This window comes from Elephas maximus, chromosome 12 (assembly GCF_024166365.1).
Source record: "Elephas maximus indicus isolate mEleMax1 chromosome 12, mEleMax1 primary haplotype, whole genome shotgun sequence".
Lineage (NCBI taxonomy): Eukaryota > Metazoa > Chordata > Mammalia > Proboscidea > Elephantidae > Elephas > Elephas maximus.
Window position 1 is genome coordinate 90143904 of NC_064830.1, and position 19091 is coordinate 90162994.

At 45.1% G+C, this 19091-nt stretch overlaps 1 long non-coding RNA gene across 2 annotated transcripts in view; it reads right to left on the reverse strand.

Moving 5' to 3' along the window:
- Positions 1–12408, reverse strand: part of LOC126087258 (uncharacterized) — a 37199-nt gene extending 24791 nt beyond the window's left edge. The window contains exons 1-2 of one of the 2 annotated variants that reach the window (XR_007519694.1): positions 12217–12408; positions 11689–12004 (exon numbers count right to left, since the gene is read on the reverse strand). This is a non-coding gene — a long non-coding RNA (uncharacterized LOC126087258). The other variant, XR_007519693.1, reaches the window with a different exon arrangement.
- Positions 12409–19091: the final 6683 nt, after the last annotated feature.

A 19091-nucleotide genomic window follows, 5' to 3' on the forward strand; every position in this document is an offset into this window, starting at 1 on the left:
TTTCCTGTAGGGTCGGCCTGCAAGCTACGGATTCTCTCAGCTTTTGTTTATCTGGGAATATCTTACTTTCTCCTTTGTTTTTGAAGGATAGCTTTGCTAGATAAGAATCCTTGTTTGATGGTTTTTGTTTCTTCTAGCATTCTGAATATATCCTACTGTCTTCTGGCCTCTGTGTTTCTGATAAGAAGTTGGCTGTTAATCTTATTAGGGGCTGTTGTCCTTGATGAGTTGATTTTACTCTTACTGCTTTCAAGATTATTTCTTTGTCTTTCAGTAGACTATGATGTTTTGAGATACACATCTCATCTAATATATCCTACTTTGAATTCTGTGTGCTTCTCATAAGTGCAGATTATTTTTCCATCAAATTTGGAAGTTTTTGACCATTGTTTCTTCATACATTCTTTCTGCCTTATCTCTCTTCTTCCCTTTTGGATTCCCACTGTGTTTATGTTGGTATGCTTGATGGTGTCCCACAGGTCTCTGAAACTCTTCATTTTCCTTCATTCTTCTTTCTTCCTGGTCCTCAGACTCAATAATCTTAATTGACCTGTCTTCAAATTGGCTGATTCTTCTGTCAGCTCAAATCGGCTATTGAGCTCCTCTAGTGAATTTTTCATTTTAATTGTACTTTTCAACTCCAGAATTTTTTATGACTATTATAAAAGTTTATTTAACAAAATAATTTGATATGAAGAATGTACACAGGCTGATTCTTACATCATAGTAAAACAGGCTCTTTGGAGCGGGGACAGGTGGAAGCAATTGATTTCTCTGCTGAACAAGTAATTATTTGTTCTCATTACAAGGTTCCTAACATGATGATACTGTTTCCACTTACTGCCATCATTCCATTACTGTTCCGTTGTCCATTAGTTGCCATCTCCACATATTCACCACAAGATGCAGAAAGGGATCAAATCGCCACGATAGTCCTTGGACATGTCTGCCACCATTTAATTTCAATGCTAACTTCTTGTCCATAAATTTTTTCAACTTGGGCAGGGGAGCTTTGGTCATTGTTTCTACTTGGAGGGTTCAGTGCTGCCTTGAAACAGAACTCATGGGCCTCCCTCACACTCCCACAGTTGGCTGGCTTCAACTCCAGAATTTCTATTTGGTTCTTTTTTAAAATTTCTGTTAATGTTATTCTGTATTTGGTGAGGGGAGTCCCTGGGTGGCACAAATAGTTAAGCTCTCAACTACTAGCCAAAAGATTCGTGGTTCAGAACCACCCAGAGGTGTCTCAGAAGACAGGCCTGGTGATCTGCTTCCAAAAGATCGCAGCCTGGAAAACCCTACAGAGAAGTTCTACTCTGCACTCATAGGGTCATCACGAGTCGAAATCAGCTGGATGGCAGTTAACAACAAAAGCGATTCGGTGAGGCATCATTCTAATATTTTCTTCCAGTTCTTAGACATGGTTTCCTTTAGTTTTCAGTTTTCCTTTAGTTTCCTTTAGTCTTTGTCTAGTAAGTTAACGTCTGGGCTTCCTCAGAGATAGTTTCTATTGACAGCTTTTTTCCTTTGGCCCATACTTTCCTGTTTCTTTGTATGTCTTATTTTTTTTTGTTAAAAATGACATTTTAGACATCAGAATGTGGCAGCTCCGGAAATCAGATCCTACGCACCCGAGGTTTTATTGTTGTTGCTGTTTATTTGTTTAGTGGGTTTCAAGGCTTTGACTTTTTGGAAGCAGACTGCCAGGCCTTTCTTCTGAACCACCTTTGGGTGGGTTCAAACTGCCAGCCTTTCGGATAGTAGCCAAGTGCTTAACTGTCTGCACTACCCAAGGACTCTTGATTTTCCTGGACTAACTCTATAAAGTCTGTATTCTTTATGTCCACTGAAGCCCCTGCTTGGTTAGCTTAGTGGTCAGTTGTGGGGAAATGATTTCCTTTATGTGACCTTTTGCCTTGGTTCTTTGGAAAAACAGCTTGGGAGGTTTTTCCCCAAAATTCTGAGGAGTTACCTTTGCGCTAGTTCTCTGGAGAAGCGATTTGGCGGGGAGGGCTCCCAGGTTATTTTCTACTCCAGAGAGTTTCTTACTTTTGCCCAGGGAGATTCCCCGGGTTGATGAACATTTCCTGGGTAAGCTGTAAACAACTTGATGGTCTGGTACTTTTGTCTGGTAATTAACAAGACCTGAGTTGACTGACATATCATGGGGAATTTAGGATTGGTTGAACTCTGATCTGGTGAGGGAGGCACTGAGTTGGGACTGATGAAGATCAGGATATATAAATGGCTGAAACACAGAGGTTTTGGAGGCCTCCTGGTTGAGAGACACTGGCTAATAGCTGGGCTGGCAGAGAAGCAGAGCCACTTGGGAGCCGAGTGGGAGTGTTAGCTGGGACATCAGATAGACCTGATGGCAGAGAGGTCTGATGGTAGAGAGCAGCTAAAAAAGCGGAGCAAGCTGCCATACTGGACATGAGCTGGGCCAGCTAGCGGCAGAGAGGCCAACAGTAGGGCAAAGAAGGCACAGCAGTGAAGGCAGTCACTCAGTAGAGAAGGCAGCTGCCCGGCAGAGAAGCCGTGTGTGCTCACCGATCACTGGAGGAGGGCAGTGGCTCTGGCTGAGAATAGTCTTAGGGCTATTCCAGTGGAGTGCTTATCTGCTTCATGAGCCTCCTTGCTCTGAGAGCTACCCTGGTCAGAAGCTGTCCTGCTCTGAAGAAGGGAGAGATGGCCTCGCCACTTTGGGGTCCCTTTCAGACCTTGCCTCGTTCCTGACACTAATCCCAAGTTGTTCCTGTTACTTCCAAACTGAACCTGACTCTAAGCTGTAGCCTGTCACTTCCCTAATAAACCACATAACTTTGAGTCTGGTCTGTGAGTTCTGTGTGGCTATTGCAATGAATTATTGAACCTGCAGAATAGACAGTGACATGAGGGGAGCAGCTGGTGTCAGAAAGAATGGAGAGGTGTGATGGTGGAGATATACCTGACCTCTGCCTCAAAGGAACCAGCCTTGTGCAGATCCTGATTTTCATCCCACATGAATTTAGACAATTCATTTTACTAGATATGCAAGCAAAATTTTGCTGAAGATGATTCAAAAGCTGCTGCAGCAGTATATTAACAGGGAACTGGCAAAAATTCAGGCTGGATTTAGAAGAGGACGTGGAACCAGGGATATCATTGCTGATGTCAGATGGATCCTGGCTGAGCGCAGAGAATAGCAGAAAGATGTTTACCTGTGTTTTATTGACTATGCTAAGGCATTCAACTGTGTGGATCATAACAAATTATGGATAACATTGCGGAGAATGGGAATTCCAGAACACTTAAGTATGCTCATGAGAAATCTGTACATAGATCAAGAGGCTGTCGCTGAGACAGAACACGGGGATACTGCATGGTTTAAAGTCAGGAAACGTGTGCATCAGTGTTGTATCCTTTCACCATACCTATTTAATCTGTATGCTGAACAAATAATCTGAGAAGCTGGACTATATGAAGAAGAACGGGGCATCAGGATCGGAGGAAGAGTCATTAACAACCTGTGTTGTACAGATGACACAACCTTGCTTACTGAAGATGAAGCACTTACTGATGAAGATCAAAGACCACAGCCTTCAGTACGGATTATACCTCAACATAAAGAAAACAGAAATCCTCACAACTGTACCAATAAGCAACATCATGATAAACGGAGAAAGGGTCGGGGTCGTCAAGAATTTAACTTGACTTGGATCCACCATCAACATCCATGGAAGCAGCAATCAAGAAATCAAAAGATGCACTCTGTTGGGCAAATCGACTGCAAAAGACCTCTTTAAAGTGTTAGAAAGCAAAGAAGTCCCCTTGAGGACTAATGTGCGCTTGACCCAAGCCATGGTGTTTACAATTACCTCTTATGCATGAGAAAGCTGGACAATGAATAAGGAAGACTGAAGAAGAATTGATGCCTTTGAATTGTGGTGCTGGCAAAGAATATTGAATATACCATGGACTTCCAAAAGAATGAACAAATCTGTCATAGAAGAAGTACAACTGGAATGCTCCTTAGAAGCAAGGATGGCAAGACTACATCTCACATGCTTTGGACATGTCATCAGTAGGGATCAGTCCTTAGAGAAGGACATCATGCTTCGTAGAGTAGAGGGTCAGCAAAACAGAGGAAGACCCTCAACAAGATGAACTGACACAGTGGCTGCAACAATTGGCTCAAGCATAGCAACAATTGGGAGGATGGCGAAGGACGGGGCAGTGTTTTGTTCTGTTGTGCGCAGGGTCGTTATGAGTCGGAACTGACTCAACGGCACCTAACAATACCAGATGACATCAGCTAAATGAATATCAGAGATTTCCTTAACTATCTTGAGCCAATAAGTCTCCCAGACTTTTCTGGGGGGCTGTGTTTGTGTGTGTTTGGGGCATGTTTTCAATGCTCCAGCAGGCAGTTTGCAACAGTGCCTTAGCCTTTACTTCCTGCTTGTGCAGAGCCTCAAGGTCAGCCAGAGTGAAGAGATCTGGGCCTCCTCATGTCTTTCCAGAAATCCTGGTGGCTTTCCTGGGCATGTACACAGGTCTGCACATGCTTAAGACCTTCTGGATTCCCAGGAATATGTCGGAGCTTTTAAAAGCCCCCGATGGATATATTGGAGCCATGGTGGTGCAACTGTTAATTGCTCGGCTGCTGACTGAAAGGTCGGCAGTTTGAACCCACCAGCCTCTCCATGGGAGAAAGATGCTTCTGTAAAGATTTACAGCCTTGGAAACCCTATAAGGGAGTTCTGCTCTGTCCTCTAGGATCGTTATAAGTTGAAATGGACTCCATAGCTTTGGGTGTTATGGATATCTTATTCCTCAGTTTTTCCTTTTAAGCCTCTTATTAGTCCAACTGGTATCACCACCTTAGGCAGCTGCTAGGTTAAACAATTGCCACTAATTGTTTTCTACCAATGCCCTAGGGGTACGACTGCTTGCAGAGAGAGAGCTCTCAGTCAGGTCAAATAAAAACAAACCCTGAAAATGAAGCTTTTCAGGGAGCTACCAGACAGGTCACATCGTAATACTTCTCTGTGGATGGTGCTTTTGTGGAGCTTCAACCTGTTCTGCTCTCTCCAGTGACTGCTAGCCCACTGATCTTCACAGCGCCCATTGTTGTAAAGCTTTTGGTTTTGGAGGTTATTGCAGACCTGGCGAGTAGGGGGATAGGAATAGATCAAGGTCAGGCACTACAGAGTTCACTGTTCTTACTCAGATATAGCTATTTTCTCTTGAATATACAATCCTTGGATTGTTGCAAGCCTTTCATTAATTTCCAGAGTTCTAAAAAGTTAATTTTGACAATTTTGCCAGTGTTCTCATTGCTTTTATGGAATGGACTTCTAGAGGTCCTTAAACCCCCATTCCAGAAGTCCTTCTCTCCTGCTTGATCTACATAACAGGAGAAGCTCTAGATCTGGTAGCCAGAATCCTGACTTGAGTTGCCACAATGGAGAGTCACAGCCTCTCACTCAGTTCCTAAACCTAGGTCAATCACTGATCCAGAGCCCCTTGATTGAAGGGGATGCTGAGTCCCCTTGAGGACAGACCCTGCACCACTGCCACAAGTACGGGTTGTAGACCTTCCTTCAAGCTTTCCCCCAAAGGGACTTGTGGCCACTTATAAGGATGTCTCTACATTAGGGAAAAGGAAATACCTTGACCTTTCAGGGATTACTGGATTGGCTCTGAATTGACACCTATTCCTGAGGACCCAGAAATGCCACTTACGGCGCACCAATCCAATGGAAGGTTGTGGTAGTCAGGCCATAGATGGAGTCTTAGCTTCAGGCCAACTCAGGGAGTCCAGCTCGTTCACAGACCCAGACTGTGGTTATGTCCCCTGTTCGTGACGTGTAATTGAAATAGACACATTTGGTAATTGGCACAGACACTGAGAGACTCAGAGATAAGGGGAAGAAATCATACAACCCACTAAAAGTACAAGGGTAGAGAAACTGTTATATGTAAATTCAACAACAAGAGTCCCGAAAAGGAACACATGGAGAGAAAATGTGAGTCTGCATATGAGAAGAACTCACTCAGTCTCAGGCAGGGTTCTTGACTAAAGATAAGCATATCTTGATGAAATTCCTGAATTCCAAAAATAGAAAAAACAATTTGCAGGCATCCAGAAAGAGGAGTTTACTTACACAACCAGAAAAACCAGTTACCTTGGAGTCAATTCCAACTCATGGCGACCGCATGTGTATTAGAGAACTGTGCTCCATAGGATTTTCAGTGGCTGATTTTTTGAAAGTGGATCGCCAGGCCTTTCTTCCAGGGACCTCTGGGTGCCAACATCTTAATTTTTAGCTCAAGTGAGACAGACCCATGTTGGATATCTGGCCTGTAGACTATCACATGATAACCTGGTTTGTTTTCAGCCACTAAATCCACGTTAATTTGTTACAGCAGCAACAGAAAACCAGTCATAACAAAAAAAGATCTTTAAAATTTGCCTTCCTATTAGGAACTCAGCTTCGCCTCCCCTCTCTTCTCAGCTTCCACTTCCCACTTTTAAACTAATTTGCAGTTTTCTCACGGACCATGGCTTTTTGAATCATGGAGAGAGACTAGGTGGAAAAGCACTGAGCTTGAGCACAAGGGACCAGAGTTGTAGTTCCAGCATGCCACCAACTTGCTGTGTGACTCTGGGCCCACTGCTTGCCCTCTCAGACCCTTTACCTTAATTATTTTTCCTGACATTTATGAATTGAACAAAACGTTTAGCCAGGAACTGTAAAAAAAAAAAAAAAAAAAAAGCCAGGCACTGTGCAGGGTTATAATTCCTCCCTAATCACAAATTCTACCTCCATAGAGCTCTTACATATATACATTTACTCCTTTCTACTCAACTTTTAGGCAACTGTGAGAATTTCAGACCAAGTCTACACAAATCTTAAGTCATTCCTTGTCAGGACCTAAGGACTTGAAGCTGTAAAATTAAAAAGGCAGTGAACGTTCCATAGAAGAATATCCCTCTTAGAAGACACACTACCTGTCCCAGGATAACTCTTCAAAAGAATGAATCCTTAAACCAAGGAAGGGTATGTGAAAGCAAGGAAGGGTATGTAGAATACCCATTAATAGAGTAAGTAGTTTCAAATTATTTAAAATATCATTTATTGCCTATTCAATGACTGTTAGTAAAAGGAAAAACCTTTATAGGATTTTTCAAAGGTTTATAAAGCCCTCTTGGCTGATGAGTGTCCATGGTGGAGCCTCACACAGACCTGGGCCATTGGTCAAGCCCTTTGAGATCCATAGAAAGCATGGAAGCCCTAGCACATCACTGCTTTGTAGAAACATCATATGCACTCCCTGGGAAGTGGCCCCACCACATTCCCCTCTTGGTCCCCTCAGCTTTAGTTCACCTTTTCTGGGCCTGGCTTTCAGACTCCCAAAAGACTGGATCTTATCAGCCAGGTCAGTTCAATCACTACCTGTAGGGATGTTCTAGTTAGGCCCAGACACCTCAGAGGCCACCAGGCCAACTTACAGAGGTCACTGGCATTCATAGGACATTTATTGTGTGGGCTACCCTGCGAATCACAGGGTGATTAGACTCCTTGGGCCCCACTAAGTATGTGCCAGTACCATTCTAAGAAATTGTGACAACCAAAACCAGCCCCATTAGCTTCCGAAACACTCAGATCCAGTACTGCCCTGCTGAAAATCAGTGCTATGCAGAGTTGGGTTGACATCCCAGTTCCTGAGCCGATGAGAGATTTGTGGGGGGAGGAGAGTGAGGTGTCATGACATTTGATTCCTTCACTTAGAAGGGACTATAGATGTGGCTGTCATTTGAATTAGGGGGCTACTTTTCCGGTGCAAGGTCTTGACTTCCTTACCTGATATTTCTCCCACCATGGGGGTTTTGAGACACGTAATTAAGTTGGAGAAAGAGCACTGTATAAACAAGAGACATACTTTTGAGGACAGGGAAAAGCGTTTTATCATAAAAACATTGTAGAAAGTTAGGAAATACAAATAAGCAAAAACAAAGTAACAGTGTATTCCTAGCATTTAGAGATTGCCACTGCTAACACCTTGAATTGGTCTTTTCTGTCTTTTCTAAGAGTTTAGCATGGGGCTTAGCATAGAACAGTACCTCCATGATTGTTGAACAATTAAACAAAGAAATGGTCCCTCATACCTAAATTAGAAAGCAGAATGAAATGATCGCTAATAAAGGTCCCCTCTAAAAATCCAGAGGTAGAGCAGGACAGTGGACAAAAGCATGACCTCCAGAGTATGTATGTGTACACACAGAGACACCCACACATACACCGCTTCCGTAGTTGAGTGCCTGGCACGTTAGAAGGCCCGGTAAATGGAAGCCATTGTTACCATCATGTTCATGCTCCCAACGGGGCTCAAGGATCCCCCATCTCCCTTCTCACAACCTCCGCGCCCCTCAGCCCAGTTGCTGCTCTAGAAAATGGTCCCTTAGAACAGGCCTTAGAAATGGAGCTTCATGACTCCCCAAAAAGGAGTGAGGCTCCTTTCTTTATAAGAACACTCTCGTCACAGTGGTCCTTAAGTTTTATTTTGAGATTGCCATTTAAAAATTTTTTAATTTAAATAATTTTTTTAAAAAGTGTGCTTCCAGTGGGAAGTTGGGAACAAACAGATTTTGCAGATAAGAAAATGGAGCTAGAGTGTGTTCAGAGACTTGCTTGAGTACCACAGCCAGTCACCATCTGCCAGTAACTGACTTATATGGCTCTCAATTCTGAAGGTCACTGGGGGGCTGTGGACTCAGGAAGGGCATCCATGTTGCAATCTGTGTTTCTCCACTAGTTGTGTGAGCCTGGGAGAGTCACTTTACCTTCCTAAACCTCAGTTTGCTTGTCTGTACACTGGACAGAATACCTCTTTGCTGGGCTATAGCAAGGAACAGAAAGATTGTTTGTATATATACCTAGCCCAAGGCTGACATACAGTAGTAACTCAGGGTGATGGCCCCAGGCCAGGGAAACAGCCTACCCAATCTGACACATTTGTGTACCACGTATACTATCTAACTAGTTGCCACCAAGTCGATTCTGACTCATGGCAACCCCAGGTGTGTCAGAGTAGAACAGTTCTCCATAGAATTTTCAGTGGCCAGTAGATTGTCAGGCCTGTCTTCTGAGGCGCCTCTGGGTGGACGTGAATCTTCAACCTTTTTAGTTAGCAGCTAAGCCCATTAACTGTTTGCACCACTCACAGACTCCACCTATATTATTGTTTACTTAGTCTTCTCCTCTAAAAATAGGAACTTTTTTTTACAAAAATGAATTTATTCAAAAAGGAAACTTGATATCACTACCATAAACCGGAAATGGCTATCACCCTAAAATGATAAAAATAAATACAACAACAAAATCAAAACAATGCTATTCAATTCTAGCTGGCTATGGTCAGAGGTCAAAGCTCTGAGCTTAAGGCCAAGACTTTCTTTAAAAAAACTTATCCCAGCCACAAAAGGCTTACATGAAATGTAGAGAACAAGCCAATCTATAGAGACAAGGAATAGATCAGTGGTTGCCTAGGGCTGGAGGAGATGAGAAGTAACTGCTAATTGATAAAGTTTCTTTTTGGGGTGACGAGAATCCTCAGAAATTGATAGTTATGATGGCCGCACAACTCTGGATATGCTAAAAACCACTGAATTGTACCCTTTAAGTGGGTGAATTTTAAGTAGGGTGCATGAATTATATTTCAATAAAGGTGAATATATATATGTATATATACACATATATGAAAGGCATTAAATCCAATTCTTTCTCCTTGAGGTAATTAAAGGGATTCAAAGACACCTGAACCAGGACCTTTATGATTTAACTCAGTTAGGTCTATGAATTCACCATCGCGTCATAGTGCTAAGCATCTCCCCCTTTTGTAAAGGATTCAGTAGTACGCATTACTTGAAAGGAGCCCAGGTGGCGCAATCGTTAAGTGCTCTGACAGAAAGGTCTGTAGTTGGAACCCACCAGCTGCTCCAGCCTCCGTGCTCCACAAGAGAAAAGAAAGGTGATCCACCCCATACAGGGCAGTTCTACAGTGACATACGGGGTTGCTAAGAGTCAGAATCAACTCAATGGCAGACAACAGTAAACACTCAATGTTAGCTAATTAAAAAAAAAAAACAATAGATTTTCCAGTCAGGCTCAGACAAACCTGGGCTTATATCCCTCCAACATAGCCACAGGCATTTCACTGTGTGGATCATAACAAATTATGGATAACACTGTGAAAAATGGGAATTCCAAAACACTTAATTGTACTCATGTGGAACCTGTACATAGACCAAGAGGCAGTCATTAGAACACAACAAGGGGATACTGTGTGGTTTAAAATCAGGAAAGGTACGCATGAGGGTGGTATCCTTTTACCATACTTATTTAATCTGTAGGCTGAGCAAATAATCTGAGAAACTGGATTATGTGAAGAAGAACTCGATCTCAGGATTGGACGAAGACTCATTAACAACCTGTAATATGCAGATGATACAACCTTGCTTGCTGAAAGCGAAGAGAACTTGAAGCACTTACTGATGAAGATCCAAGACTACACGCTTCAGTATGGATTATACTTCAACGTAAAGAAAAAAATTCTCACAACTAGACCTGTAAGTAACATCATGATACTGAGTTGTCAACGATTTATTTTACTTGGATTCGTAACTGATGCCCATGGAAGCAGCAGTCAAGAAATCCAAGGACATAGTGCACTGAGGAAATCTGCTGCAAAAGACCTCTTTAAAGTGTTGAAAAGCAAAGATGTCCCTTTTGAGAACTAAGGTGTGCTTGACTCATGCCATGACATTTTCAGTCACCTCATATGCATGTGAAAGCTGGACAATGAACAAAGAAGACTGAAGAATTGATGCCTTTGGATTATGGTGTTGGTGAAGAATATTGAATTTACTACGGACTGCCAGAAGAACGAATAAATCTGTCTTGGAAGAAGTACAGCCAGAATGCTCCTTAGAAGCAAGTTTGGCCAGACTTCATCTTATGTACTTTGAACATGTTATCAGGAGCGACCAGCCTCTGGAGGAGGACACCATGCTTGGTAAAGTAGAGGATCAGGAAAAAAAGAGGACTCTAAATGAGATGGACTGACAGTGGCTGCAACAATGGGCTCAAGCACAGCAACAATGGCACAGGACGAGGCAGTGTTTTGTTCTGTTCTACATAGTCACTATGAGTCCGAACCAACTAGAGGACACCTAACAACAGCAACATTTAGCCAGACCTGCTTCTATACTCTGGAGAACCTCTTTGAGCCTCAGTTTTCTTATCTGCACTTCACAGGGTTGTAGTAAGGATGAGAGGAGATAAGACATGTAAGGGAACTGACACACAGTAAGCTCTTAATGTTGTTGTATGCTGTCCAATTGATTCCTACTCATAGCGACCCCATGTGACAGTAAAACTGCCCCACTTACCAGAGGAGATCGCCAGGTCTTTTCTCCAGCGAAGCTGCTGGTGGGTTCAAATTACCGACCTTTCAGTTACAGTCTAGCTCTTAACCATTGCACCACCGGGGATCCTAAGTTTTTCCTAGTGGAGGTTATCTAAAACGGCCTTAGACTCCTGCAGCAGGAGTGCTATCATAAGTAGCAAATATATCAAAGTTCAAACGTGACTTTGAACTGTGCCTCTGCCCTAACTAGGTGAAGCTGGTGGGAAAGCCTACCTTTGCTATTCCAAAGCAATTTTCCTCTTTGGGGGTCTCAGTTTCCTTGACTGTATAATAGGGATACAGTGGAGTCCACGGTGTAAGTGATCCGAAGAAGCTGCCAGTCCTCGGTTAGCCCCAAGATCCTCACATCCATTTTACAGTCTGAGAATTCGAGGCCCAAAACGGGATACGATGCTGCACCCGATCAAAATGGCTAGTACAGAACTCCCGGGAGGAGACGCCGGCAGGGGCCTGGCCTAGATGACCTGGGTATCCCACGGCTGGGCAGGAAGAGGCTTAGCGATGCGGTCCTCCACCCACACACACCTGGCTGCACATAAAAAGGAACTGAGAGTCAGCGCGCAGCATGGTCACCCACGGTCCCCGGGTGCGCGGGCTGCGGGAGCCAGGACTTCCTTACCCGGCGGCGCACACTGGCCCCGCGCCGGAAGTCGGCCCTTGGCCTCTCTAGGAAGCCACAGTGCGACGCTCGGTGGCCTTAACCCTCCTGACAGCCGCGATGCGCTTTCACCGTGCTCTCACCGTGTTTCGCCTAGCAGTTACGGAGGCACGTTGCCCTCCTTTGTTTCCCTGGATCTTCACAAAAGGCTGTGAGGGAAGCAGCGCCTTGTGGGTCCCTGCCTACAGAGAAGGGAACTGAAGTCACATCGCAGCTGAACCAGAACCTAGGCGCCCCATTTGGGGCTATTTGCATTTACTGCAACCACCTCTCTCTGGCTCCCTAACCAGATCTTAAAATATATACATAAAAACTTCAACTGAGGTTATCTCAGATTACAGTAAAAGTAATTTTACTTTCTTCTCTTTGGCACCACATTTCCTCAATTTCCTAGAGTGCATGCAATACTACTGTGATTTCAAAGATTAAAATGCTTTACAAAATTTGGTTTACGTACAGCTTCTCAGGGGCTTGCTCTACACATGGTTTATGCTGTTCTTGATGTGGGTCAAAGATGGATGACCCCAAAGATGAGGAAAAGATTATTGGCTCCATTTTTCAGATGAGGCAACTGAAATCTAGACAAGGAAAGTATCTTGCCCAAGATCACAGTTAGTACAAATCAGTTTGAATCCCAAATACCTCCATTCCTATGCTTCATCTTTTCCCTCCACTACACTGCAGCTGCCTCCCAGGGCTGACTAGAGGAACAAAGGAGAGGATGGGCAGAAAAGCCACTACAAACTGAAAATCAGTAGGCAAATGTAACAGAAGGGAAAGTAAGTTACTGTGCTCTGCCCTTGTGCCTGCCCTATATGGGGCTCTGGAGTCACAAACCAGACACAGCCCTGCCTTGACAGCTACGTGGAGGGAGACCCAGTCAACCTATGTGAGGACTCCTACAGTTGTTGAGTATGCCTATTCCAATTATGCATACCAGAACTGGGTAAATAACCACAGGATGAGTTCTGGGCCCACTGTAGACAGATCTGAGCTAAAACTCCACTGACCACCTGACCTCAGTGACACTCTGGGTCTCTGGGAGAACAGAGAGTGGAATGTTTTAGTAGAAATGTAACCAGAAAAGGATTAGAATTTTGCCAGCAGAGAAAGGGGGACATACTTGCTTTTTGTTCTTTTATTCATTTATTAATGAGCAGCTACCATTGACCAGGCCCTAGGAGGACAGCGATAAATAAGACAGATGTGACCTTGTTCTAGCAGGGGAAGTGAGATATCAAACAAAAGGGGAAGTACAGTGACTAACCAGGGACCTGACCTAGTTTGAATCCTCCTAGAGGAGGTGAGATCTAAGCCAAGGCCTGGAAGATAAGTAAGTGTAAGCCCGGAAGAGACAGGAAGGGAAGAGCTTTCCAGGCAGAGAGAGCAGCAAGTGCTGAGGAAGGAAACAGCCTGGCCAGCTTCAAAAAGTGAAAGAGTTCTGTGTGTTAGATGGTAGAAAGTGCAGGGAAGAGGAGCAAGAGAAGTAGGCAAGGACCAAATTGAGCAGGGCTGCTTTGTCTGCCACGGTAAGGTGCTTAGTGGGAGAATTGCATGGGCAAAAGGCAGGTGTGAAAGAGCACCATGAGGCCCATATGCCTGGAGGGCAAGAAGTGACGGGCTGAGTAGGAGGTCAGAACATGGAAGGCCTCAAATGACTGGCCAAGTGGCTTGGAATTAGCCTGCAGGCCATGCAGTGAAGAAACGAGAAGAGTAAGGGAGTGGCGGAGGCTGAAAAAAGAGCACATGCTCAAGCTCCAGGGACAGCCAGTGCTCCACCCCCTCACGATCACCACACTGGGAGGCCAACTCAATGTCTCAGACCTTTGGCTTCATCTAGGATAACTAGCAGTCCAGATTTTTATATAAAAATCACTTGATTTTAAATGTTTGCAACCTGTTCAACTCCATGTGAGCCCAGCAAATCATATCCAAAGGCCAGTGGCTTCCTGACTTTGCAGCGCATTAGCATACCTGTGATCCCCAAGTTGTACTCGGAAACCAATTAAAATGTCTGGGGATGGGAGCCAGGCATCAGCATTTTTTTAAAGATGCCTCAGTGATTTCAATATAAGGCAGCATTTGGGAACCAGTCCCATAGGCTGAGTATATCGTTTGGCTTGCCAGGCATCGCCATGGAGAGCCATGGGCGGTTTTAGAGCAGGGGAGGAGAGGCCAGCTAGGAGTTTAAGGAAGAGTGTGTGGCCTGAGGTGGGAAGGGGCCCAGAGCCCCAGGTGCTGCGGAGGGATCCTGCTACAGTGACCAGCCATCCCAGTCTGCCCAGGACTGAGGAGTTCCCCAGGATGTGGAACTTTCAGTGCTAAAAATCAAGAAAGTCCCAGGCAAACTGGGATGCTTGGTCACCCAACATCCTGCCCCAGATATGGTTTTGTCTCTCCGGATTGATACCACCGACTTCCCCATTCTAGAGTCCCAGGGATAAGGCTGTTCATCTTCCTGAGGTGTACTCACCCAGGCTCTGAGCCCCAGGCTTGTGCAGGGAACTAGAGAAAGGGAGAAAACTTGGACCCATTATTCTCTACCCAGCAGAATGATTTTGTTTAAACCTAAGTCTATCAAATGCAACTTAATAAAAAGGAACAAACTACTGATACACTCAACACAGGTGACTCTCAAAAACATCATGCTGAGCTAAAGAAGCCAGACACAAAGGAGTACATACTATATGGCTCTATTTATATGAAGCTCTAGAGCAGGCTAACCTAATCCACGGTTAAAAAAAGATCAGAACAATGGTTGCCTCTGAGGAGTTGGGACAGGGATTGAGTAGGAAGGGACAGGAGGGAATTTTCTGGGGTGACAGTGACGTTCTATATTTTGATGGGGGTTTGCGTTATGCAGATATACACATTCGTTACAACTCACTGAGCTGTACAGTTAACACCTGTGCCATTTCAGTATATGGGTATTTTACCTCAAGGGGGGAAAAAAAAGAACTGTAAATAAATATAAAAAAAAAAAAAACCAAACCCAGTGCCATCGAGTCGATTCTGACTCATAGCAATCCTATAGGACAGAGAAGAACTGCCCCATAGGGTTTCCAAGGAGCACCTGGCAGATTTGAACTGCCGACCCTTTGGTTAGCAACCATAGCACTTAACCACTACGCCACCAGGGCTTCCCATAAATAATATAGGGCTCTAGGTAAGGGATGGGAGCCCTGGTGGCACAGTGGTTAACAGCTACGGCTGCTAACCAAAAGGTCAGCAGTTCGAATTCACCAACCACTCCTTGGAAACCCTATGAGGCAGTTCTACTTTGTCCTGTAGAGTCACTGTGAGTCGGAATGGACTCAACGTTAACAGGTAAAGAGCTAGTTAAGGATATACATGCTGACGTGTTTAGAGGGAAGTACACCAATGTCTGCAACTTACTTTGAAACGTATCAAAAAAATAAGATGGATTTGATAGATGGATGGATGGATGGATATGGATATGTGATAAAGCATGTTTTGTTCCTGCTGTATCCCCAGGGCTCAGCACATAGAGGGATACAATAAATATATGTCAGTATGAAGAAAGAAATTCCCCTACCCTCGTGGAGTTCACAGGACACAGACCACAAGACAGTATGTAGTGATCCATGAAATGGCACGGAAGGGTAGAGGGAAGCATAAGGGAAAGGAGAGTAGACCCCACAGGGAAACTGAGGTTTGGAAGACAAATAGGCATCTGCCAACTGAAGAGGGAACCAGAAGAGCACTGCTGGCTAAGCAAACAGCATGAGCAATGCCCTGTAAGTGAGAATCTGCAGAGTGTTTGCGGTGATTATAAGCAGTTCAAATGATAGCAGTGCAGGAGCAGGGTGGGAGTGGAAAAGTGTGGGCTCTATCCTGCAGGTATTGAGAACTGGAAGGTCTTAACCAGGGGCAGCATCCTGGACAGATTTGGGTTTCTGAGAGATCGCCCAGCTGCCAACTAGAGAATGGATTTAAGATGGGCAAGAGTGAAACAGGGATACCCACTAGGAGGGTGTTAAAACTGTAAAACTATAAAACCCAATAAAGCAGTTAGGCATTAGAGAAAGGGAAAGACCACAGAATTATATAAGAGAGAGACTCAAGAGGACGTGGTCGATCATGGGAGTTGGTTGGATGAAGTGGAAAGAATTGACTCTGACTCCTGGGTGTTCCCATCTTGGCCAACATCTGGGACTGGGGTGCCATTTATGGGCACAAAGGGTGGTGAGTGCAGGGAGGGGGAGGAGATGAAGCTGAGGCTCTGGAGGATATCTGTGCAGAGATGTCAAGCAGACATTTGGTTCTTCAAGTCTAGAAGTCAGGAGCAGAATGTGGAGGCAGAAGGTGGGGAAGCATTAACTCAAGGGGCAGGTGGGACCCGGCAGAAAGAGTGTCTGCAAAGAGAAGAGCAAGGCCAGGACAAGAGACATTTAAGGGATCAGGGAGAGGAGAATGATCAAGAATGGTTGGGACACAGAGGGGTAGGAGGATGGGGGAGCTCTGCCAGCCAGGGCACGAGAGCTGGGGTTGGAGGAATTTCCAAAGGGTGTGGGCACTAGGGGGGAGCAGAGTGTGGCTGTGGAAGAAGTGACTTTTAAACGAGGATACAGAATGGGCCACAGAGAGAGTGGGAGCAGCCCTGGGCTCAGAGCAGATATCTGGGGCCTGTGGCCAGAAAACAAACCCATTGCCATCGAATCGATTCCAACTCATAGTGACCCTATAGGACAGAGCAGAACTGCCCCATAGAGTTTCCAGGGAGCGCCTGGTAGATTCGAACTGCCAACCTTTTGGTTAGCAGCTATAGCTCTTAACCACTATGCCACCAGGGTTTCCTGTGGCCAGGAGAGGCAGGGACTGAAATTGGAAAGACTCAAACCTCAGCTTATCAAGGCTGCTTAGAAATAAACATCCCATGCAGGGCCAGGAACTCCCTCCCTAGCCTCACTGATACATGGATCTCTGGCCTTTATTGTAGCACCCTAGTATCCTCATCTATAAAATGGGCTAATAGAAAAAAAACAGCTGCCATTTATTGAGCACTTACTATGTGCCAAACCAGGGCTCATTTAATTCTCACAATAGTTTCACCAGGCTGATTCTACTACTATACTCATGTTACAGATGAAAAACTGAAGCACAGAGAGGTTAAGCACTTGCTTAAAGTCACACAGGAAATGAATGGAGATGCTGAGATTCAAACCCTGAGTCTAAATTTTGGGCCTTAACACTGTACCATTAACCCATGCAAGACACTTTACAGAGTGCTTTCATCATCTCATGGGGTAGTTGAGGGGAGTAATGAGATAACCCACATGTCCAGGAAATGGCTGCAAAATGCATGTGGAAATGCATGTGGTAGGCTGAATCATGGTCCTCCGAAGATACCCACATCCTAGTCCATGCCATCTGTGAATATGTTACCAGACATAGCAAACAGGACTTTGCGATTAAATTAAGGATATCAAGAGAGGGAGATTAGCCTGGATTATCCAGGTGGGCTTAATGTAATCACAGTGTCCTTAAAGAGGGAGGCAGGAGGGTCAAAGACAGAGATGGTGATGTGACAACAGAAGTGGAAAGAGAGAGAGGCTGAGGGTGCTATGCTGCTGGATTTGAAGTTGGAAGAAGAGGCCAAGAGCCAAGGAATGCAGGTGGCCTGTAGAAGCTGGAAAAGGCAAGGAAACACTCTCCCCTACAGCCTCCAGAAGGAACCAGCCTTGCTGACATCTTGACTTAGCCCAGTGAGACTGATTTTGGACTTCCGACCCCTCTTGCAGGCCCAGAATGAGAGAACCTTATATTATTTAGAGGTTCCCATAAACCACTGGGGCAGGCAAGGCCTAGGTATTGTCCCCATTGCATAGATAAACAAACTAATGCTCAGAGAGGGGAAATGGATTGCTTAGAGCCACACAGCTAGTGGATAACAGAGCCAGGACTTGAACAGGGGCTTCTGTCTTCAGATCTACCACACTGAGGTTCATGTCTCAGAGCTCAGCTGATGTGCCACCTCCTCAGGGAAGCCTTCATTCACCAAACAATTGCTCTGTGCCTGGAGCTGTGCTGGGTAAGGCTAGGAACCCAGTTCTGCCCTCAGGAGCCCGTAGCCTAGTAGACAAGATACACACAAACCAACAGTCCCAAAACCAACCAAAACCCATTGCCATCAAGTCGATTCCAATTGATAGTGACCCATAGGATAGGGTACAGCTGCCCTATAGGGTTTCCAAGAAGTGCCTGGTAGTTTTGAACTGCCAACCTTTTGGTTAGCAGCCATAGCTCTTAACCACTATGCCACCAGGGTTTCCCAACAATCCCAAAACAGCCTAACAAATGATCAAATAAAGGGAGGGAAGCACAGGAATTGCGGGAGTTCTAAAAAGGAAAAACTGACAGAGCCTGGCATCAGGGAAGTCTTCCTAGAGGAAGTGGTGATTGAACTGAGAACTAATAGGATTAACCAGAAGTGTGGGGCAGGGGTTCCAGGTAGAGGGACAGCTAAGCATAGACAGGGAGGCACAATGCTTAGGCTTTCCAAGGGCAGGGACTGGGCTTTTGCATCAGTCTCTTTGCTGAGCATCTGGACAAGATGACGCCAATAAATGGGTTGGGTGACCCCAGGCCCAGAAGTCCCTGGTTCTGCCCTCTAGGCCTCCGTGGTGTTCTCGTGTGTGAAATGGGAATCCTGGGCCTAGCTTGATAATTGCTGGGCCCAGGGGAGGGCTGAGAAGGAGGTTCCTGGGATTCTCACAGGAGGAGAGGTGAAGGTTAAAAAGGGTCAGCAGTAAGGAGGACAGGACAAAGTGGGGAAAGTGTTAGGGAGGAAGGTCCTGGCTCAAGCCCCTACTCCACATCTGACTCATGGTGTGACTACAGGAAGGTCCTCTCAAAGAGTCTCAGTGACCCCATCTGAGAAATGGAGCATGTGACAAAACTGTCACCAAAGACCCTCCCCAGCCCTGACGGGGAAACA